Source organism: Melopsittacus undulatus, chromosome 1, assembly GCF_012275295.1.
Source record: "Melopsittacus undulatus isolate bMelUnd1 chromosome 1, bMelUnd1.mat.Z, whole genome shotgun sequence".
Taxonomy (NCBI): domain Eukaryota; kingdom Metazoa; phylum Chordata; class Aves; order Psittaciformes; family Psittaculidae; genus Melopsittacus; species Melopsittacus undulatus.
The window spans coordinates 29,956,559-29,962,558 of record NC_047527.1 but is presented as its reverse complement, the minus strand read 5'-3'; positions in this window follow the sequence as shown (position 1 = coordinate 29,962,558).

The following is a 6,000-nucleotide window of genomic DNA, read 5'->3' as shown; positions in this document are numbered from 1 at the left end:
CTGAGTCCAAACCAGCCATCTCAGTGATGTACAGCACAACTATACGGATGTGGCTAACTGCAAGGCTGAGCCCTGATCACAGTCAGGAAGGATTCAACCCCTTGGCCTGACCCTGCACACCATGGCAGGTCTCCTTAGTGACTTGGGATCAGTGGTGTCCACAGACAGAAGACCCTGGGTGGGGGGGACATTTACAGCTGCAAAGCAGCTTCTGCTCACTGCTGTTTCAAGAGCCTCAGCAGATAGAAAATAGCAGGTGCATTAAGCCCTAAAATAAGATTATAACATGCTGTAAATTAAAATATGCTCAGCTCTCTGCATACGGTCAAAAAAGAAATCATGCATGGAAAAAACACAGGTGCTCACATTCATCTCCGGAAGACCATTCACAGGATGCACAACAATACAATTTCACACACAGAAATCAGAGAATCTCTCTGAAATGAAAGATCTGCTCTTTCCGGGTGGGTTGGGTTTTGTTCCAGTGAAGATTTCCAGTGTGCTGAAACTGTTCATCGCAATAATTGGGGGGGGGGGGGGGGGTGGGGGGGGGGGGAAGAAAGTCTCTGGGAAATTATTGTCATGAACTTTCAGGGCTGTAAAGGAAGGCCAGCCTAATTTTCCAATTAGGCAGCTTGATAGGCAAGATGACATGTGCGGAGTAGAAGGGCAGGCTCTACACGGCATTTTTATGAACAATTCTCATGGCTGCCGCAGCCTTTCTATACCCCCCAGCTGAGGAGTGCACTTTCCCATGGCGTCACGGGTGAGGAGGTTACGACTCCAGCATTGTGCCCCTTGTTGTTCACACAAGAACCCTGCGCGCCGCAGCTCGCTTGAAAGGGTCCAGCGCCCCGGTCCCCCCTCGGCGCGCGCTGCCCGCTCCCCTGCCGGCGTCCCCCGGCCTCGCGGCCCTCGGTTTAAGCCGCCATCGGGCCCGACGGCCGCAGCGCTAATTGGGACGGTTCCATCGGTAAATGAAGCCGGCTCCCCCGGGACACAGCGTGTGCGGAGGAGCCGCGGCCCGAGCTGCCGAGGGCACGGCACAGAGTGTGAGCCAACGCTGCTCTTTCACAGCTCCAGCTGTCAGGCCGCAGCCTGCCTCTGCCGGCTCCGGCTCCTGCTCGCGCAGCACAGGGAAACCCCAGCCACTGGAGCCAACGCGTCCTTCCTCACACCCTGCCACCCAAACGCTGCTGTGAATGCAGTGATGGTCTTCCATTGTAAATGGGAACCTACATGGGCACATGAGCCCCTCAGTCGCATACAGCAGTCTGGCCCTCAAGACACTATGAAATCACACTCCAGTGTCTGCTCAGCACTTACATGACCCTGAGTAAACCACACAAGCCCTATTTGAATGTCACTCTCCACGTGAAGTAATTTGACAGCTAGATCCATGCTAGCTTGCAACAGGCAGCTCACACAAGGGCTCTGGCAGAGGGGAAAGTGACTAGCAAGAGAGGACATTCAAACACAGTCCATGGACCATCACCACTGAAAAACCAACCTCGAAGAGCAGCTGTGTGAGCTGCAGGCCACAAAACTGCCCTTTAACTTGGTGTGTCTGATGCCAGACCCTGGGCTGAGGTAGCAGACCCCTACCATACTGTACAGGAGCCTGAACCTAAGGAAATCTAAGTTTGGACCTATTCTTGGTTTGGCCATACATGAAGTAAAAATAAAGCAAGAGGAGCAATATCTTTGGTGAAAATGGGAGATGGCAGTAGCCACATGCAGTAGCCACCATTTCCCTTCCACTGCAGGGAAGACCATGCTGAACAAAGAGCAAGTCAGCCTCCAGGATACACAGAGGGTACTAATTTCCACCTTTGTCACTTCTCAAGAAAGCCTTTTAGCACTTGGTTCTCAAAGTGAAAGCCATACCCTCCTAGCTCAGGAGCAGATCATTTCAGGTTGTACAAAGGGAGTTCAAAGCTTTCGCAAACTTAGAGAAATAAAAGCAGCAGTGTTCATCATCATCAGAAGATGCTGGTAGATCACACAATCATAGCACAGCTGAGGTGGGAAAGGACCTCCGGAAGTCATCTGGTCCATTGCCACAGCTGAAGCAGGGACATATAGAGAGATGCTTGCCCAGGAGCATTTCCAGATGGCTTTGGAATATCTCCATGGATGGAGATTTCACAACCTTCCTCGGCAACCTGTGCCAGTGCTTGGTCATCCTCACAGTGAAAACATGTTTCATGATGGTCAGAGGGAACTTCCTGTGTTTCAGTGTGTGCCCATTGCCTACGGACCTGTAACTGGGCACCACTTGGGTCCTCCTTCAGGCCCTTTTTGAGGGTAGGAGTGACATTTGTTTTCCTCCAGTCCTTAGGCACATCTCTTGATCACCATGAACATTCAGATGTTCAGCACAATGCTCACGCACTCATACATACATCAGTGAGGCAGGTCAGGACATATCCTGAACTCATTCCTCTGATATCTCTGTATGCTTTGGTATTGGCACATTAGACTGTGGCCTTCAGCTTCAGTTAGTTTTGTGTTTTATTTGTATTCAATATATCTATTTTATCTGTATCTTTATCTAATTTTATTTATTTTCATGAGAAGATGGCAACCGCTCTCCCTGGGAAGAGAAGTATTAATAAAGCTCTTAACTTTCTTCCCCATGCTAACTGGACTAAGACTGAAATAACACAAGTTCCCCTATGGGTCATGCCTTAAACACCAAGCAGGTCTGGGGCTGAGAAGACAGACAAGCAAAGATTCCGTCAGCTGAGCTACTGTTGTGTGAATAAAATGAATGGCAGTTAATAAAAGAGCTGATTATTTCAGTAGTTCTTTGATTTCTCCTAATGACAGGAGAAAAAAAGACCTCTTTACTACTTTAAATGTCAACTTTTTAAAATAATCTAAACATGCTGCCACTTTCAGAAGCAAACCCAAAGCTGCAGAGTGACTGCAGCACCTGCCCCAAAGGGTGCCTTGGACGGATTAACCCATCTGGGAAGCACAATTCTTGGCTGCACTTGCCACCCAGCCTGCTGCAGGCAGGCTGCGATGTTAACACATGGCTGATTCCCTTGCTACAGCCACTATGTAGAGGGAGCGCATCAGCCTGCTTAACTCTGATTGAACAAGACACAACCCAAAAGGAAACAAGAACACTTACAGAGCATTTAAGAACTTGCTGGTGTTAGTCTAATGCAGTGATACCAGGGATAATATTTATTTTGGGTTGTGGCCAGATGACAACGTAATAGCCTCATTTGGGCAGTCCAGACACTTCATACGTGATAAACTCTTCTCCAGAATCCATGATTTACTAGAAAACACATGTAGTGTGCAGGCTTGTATCTAGCAGAAATGCTCTGTAGCCAAAACAGACTTGAAAAGCTTTCCAAGCGTAAGGGACTAAAGCTGTCAGAAGAAAAGCCTGAACAATAATTTGCCTGGTTTATAAATGTGACAATATTAAGAAACGAGGAGGAACCCAAGCTTTGAAGAAAGCCCTAAAGAAAAGTAAAATGTGAAGTATTCTTTTGTTTAGAAATGAGCTCAGTGCCAAAGTTTTGGTGGCAAGCTAATTTGCTCTCAATAGGCAGGTCTGATTTCTTCAGCACTTCCCTTTTTCCTGATCTCAGCACCTAAAGGCCTGGAATATGAAAGGACAGACAAACGCAGGGGGATATAGAGGCCTTGTTATTGCACATCAGCCATCAAAAGAACATTGAACTACTTTCAATTTTCTTCCAGCTCCACATCATGATAAAGCTATTTTGCTTTCCAAGCATGCATAAGGTGTTTTAATACTCTGTTTGTAAAATAAAAGGTAGAGTTTCAGGAATATTTGACCTGAATAACCCAAAAAGGTAAAGTACTGCTTTAGCTAAGACCCAAACCGGCTTTGATTAAGGTTTTTATTAAAGCTAACCTTGCTTATAAGAACATCTGTAAAACCAGAAAGCACTACAGGCATTCAAGTATAGTATTTGGGTGGAGTACGAAGTGGATGTGGGGTAGGGTGAAGTTAATGAGCTCATCAGTTATGGCTTAGAAAAAGTAAGTGTCCTTCTGGCAGTATGTATGGAAACATTTCTTGCTTTCATAGATTTGTACCTGTCCACAGCTACTCACCATCAAATCACCCAGCAATCTATTGCCAGCACATACGTAGAGAACTCAATGGAGCAGGGATAGCAAGACTAAGAGGGGAGTAAGCCCTTCGTCTCCCTCTGCTGAGGATGTGTTTCAAGCTGTTCTCTGAGCACTCAGCATTACATTTCCAAGTGTAAATTCTACACCATGCTGAACATGAACTGCAACTACTTGAAGTGAATCTGTCATCCTCATCCAAATTTAAGTGAGAAATTTGTCTATTAAGAGATGTGGGCAGCACGCAAAGCTGTATCTGACAGAGGATGGAGAACTGAATATCTGCTAATGAACTGGGGTCTGTTACCTGAGACCTGTTTCAGGTACCTGAACATTTTCAGAGAAAACAACCAACCTTAAACACTCTCAAAAATAAAGACTGTTTATAGGAACCCTCCCCCGACCCTAACTTCTGAAAAACAGATCAAGAAACAGAGATCTGCTAACGCCAACTGTCTTCTCAGCTGCGTAATCCAAGAAATGAACTGTGCAAGACTAAATCATAGAAATCACATAACGGCTTGTGTTGGAAGGGACCTTAAAGCTCATCTAGTTCCAATCCCCTGGCCATGAGCAGGGACATCTTCCACTATACCAGGTTTCTCAAAGTCCCATCCAACCTGGCCTTGAGCACTGCCAGGGATGGGGCAGCCACAAGTTCCTTGGGCATTCTCCACATAACTTTAATATCTGCCTTTGCTCATCTGGTCAGTGCTTTAGAGTAAGACAAAATTCCAAAATTTAAAAGAAAAGACAGCATGGTACATGGAGACATTCCTGCTTTTGACAGTCAGATGAAAGTTGCTGCATAACTCAGCTTATACCAGCCTCAGGATTTGCAGCAAAATTGTGGATTTACACGTAAAGCTACAAAGCCTCAGTATGCTGAATCAGCAGCATTCATTTGGTTAGTACTAGTAATGCACGTATTAGACTTTATGGTAAGAGTATCCCAGGTGGTAGTGTGGACTAGGCACAGTGCTGTAGGAGCTGCTGGGGTGGTGTTACCCTTCCTTGTTGTCAGCAGAAACAACTATCCTCATACATATGAGGATAGAAATAAGAATGATCTCCAAACAACTGCAACTGCCCAGTCCAAGGCACATGCAAGGCCACTCAGGAATCTGAACCATGTGGGCAAGGAGACTCCACTGTGCATTGTTCAAGAATGGGTTGTACATACCTCTGTGTGCGTCTGGAAAAATGCACAGAGAAGGAGCAAAAAGGCATGTGGCCATGAAGGAGAGAACTCCTGCGGACAGGTGGCAACCAGCAGAAAAATGTCTGCATTTGTTAATTTTTCTGTGTGGATGGCCCTAGAAATACCTCTTCACATTATCAGTGTCTACTTGGATTAAAGATCGGAGCCAAAAATTAGAACAGTCTTATAGACACAGGGCCATGGAGTTGTGCCATCATTGTTCTTCGGTAATGAGCATTGGTGGTTCCTTACTTTGCATTAAGGACATATATTCTGCACACATTCTTGGCATATGTAGGTATTACAAGTATACTTAGTATACAAGCCCACTAAGAGCCCACCACAAAGACATTTCAGAATTCACTGCTCTGCCATTGTAATTCTGCATTTGGGAGTGATACAGAATTGAGGCTATGCATGATGGGCACAGGCTACCCCAATCAGAGATTCCTTCATGGGACAGCTCTTGTCTGATGAGTTTAGAGGTCCAATAAATAACTGCCTTGAAGGACACCAAAGATGAGCTTTGGGGATACTGGTTCTCCAAAGGCCAGAAAGGCCAGCAGCAGCCTAAAGCCACTGAAGGTTCAACCACACAACTTTTAAGACTGGGTCGGTTTATGTGAATTTTTGGGTTTCCAAATAAAACACTAAGCTGGATTTGAAATAGCAAT